At 49.3% G+C, this 1,573-nt stretch overlaps 1 pseudogene; it reads left to right on the top strand.

Moving 5' to 3' along the window:
• The first annotated feature begins 200 nt into the window (after positions 1-200).
• On the top strand, positions 201-1,269 carry LOC137676983 (olfactory receptor 14A16-like; annotated as a pseudogene).
• Positions 1,270-1,573: the final 304 nt, after the last annotated feature.

Here is a 1,573-nt window from a genome sequence, read left to right as displayed (position 1 = left end):
GTAGAGCTCAGATAGTGATATTTTTCCATTAAAGGTCCATTACATCTGACATCCTTTGGGAACGTTGGAGCTGTCACAAACCAGATCCCATGTACCCACTGAAGCAGAGGAAAGCTGACTCCTTGGTAGCACAGGGTCAGAGGTCCTGTTCCTCACAGCTCATTCAGCCAGCACAATCCGGAGGAGGGAAAAGCCTTTGATCTGGAGGTGATTTCTATGAAAAATGGAGTGTTTTTTTCTCAAAGAAATCTGTCCTAATTTTTCCCTCTTTTCCTTCTTGAACAGTGCCCCATGCCCAGAGGGACTAAATGTCCAACAGCAGCTCCATCACCCACTTCCTCCTCCTGGCATTCGCAGACACGCAGGAGCTGCAGCTCTTGCACTTCTGGCTCTTCCTGGGCATCTACCTGGCTGCCCTCCTGGGCAATGGACTCATCATCACTGCCGTAGCATATGACCACCGCCTCCACACCCCCATGTACTTCTTCCTCCTCAACCTCTCTGTTCTTGACCTGGGATCCATCTCCAACACTCTCCCCAAATCCATGGCCAGTTCCCTCTGGGACACCAGGGCCATCTCCTACTTGGGATGTGTTGTACAGGTCTTGTTCTTTCTCTTCTTTATCGCAGCAGAGTATTCTATTCTCACCATCATGGCCTATGACCGCTACGTTGCTATCTGCAAACCCCTGCACTACGGGACCCTCCTGGGCAGCAGAGCTTGTGTGCACATGGCAGCAGCTGCCTGGGCAAGTGGGTTTCTCAGCGCTGTGCTGCACACGGCCAATACATTTTCACTACCCCTCTGTCCATGGCAATGCCCTGGACCAGTTCTTCTGTGAAATCCCCCAGATCCTCAAGCTCTCCTGCTCACGCTCCTACCTCAGGGAAGTCGGGATTATTGTGGTTAGTGCCTGTTTAGCATTTGGGTGTTTTGTTTTCATTGTGCTGTCCTATGTGCAGATCTTCAGGGCTGTGCTGAGGATCCCCTCTGAGCAGGGACAGCACAAAGCTTTTTCCCTGTGCCTCCCTCAGCTTGCCGTGGTCTCGCTGTTTATCAGCACTATAGTGTTTGCTTACCTGAAGCCCCCCTCCATCTCCTCCCCATCCCTGGATCTGGTGGTGGCAGTCCTGTACTCAGTGGTGCCTCCATCAGTGAACCCTCTCATCTACAGCCTGAGGAACCAGGAGCTCAAGAAGGCCATTAGGAAACTGATTTCATGGACATTTTACAAGTGTGAGAAATTTACCACCTCTCTCCATAAATGATCCCCACAGCTTCTGATTCCAACATTTTTTTTTGTTTGGTATTTTTAATCATTATATTTATCACTGTGGCTGTTATAGTCATTCATAGTTATTATGTTCCCACAGAAATGTTTGCATTTGCGTCATTACACCTGAGACATGTACCTACCTTGTGTCACCTGCTTCCCTTATTAAAGTGTGTCTAACAGTGGCTCAGAGCTGGCCTCGTTCATAGTATCTCTGTAATAAAATGGGATGTCCACAGTGCAGTGCTCTCATGCCGGGCTCTTTCTCCAAAGAGGCCTGAGGAACTGAGGAACTGAAC

Source organism: Nyctibius grandis, assembly GCF_013368605.1.
Source record: "Nyctibius grandis isolate bNycGra1 chromosome 34 unlocalized genomic scaffold, bNycGra1.pri SUPER_34_unloc_1, whole genome shotgun sequence".
Lineage (NCBI taxonomy): Eukaryota > Metazoa > Chordata > Aves > Nyctibiiformes > Nyctibiidae > Nyctibius > Nyctibius grandis.
Note: the sequence above shows the minus strand (reverse complement) of the source record. Positions and strands in the feature narration are given on the sequence as shown.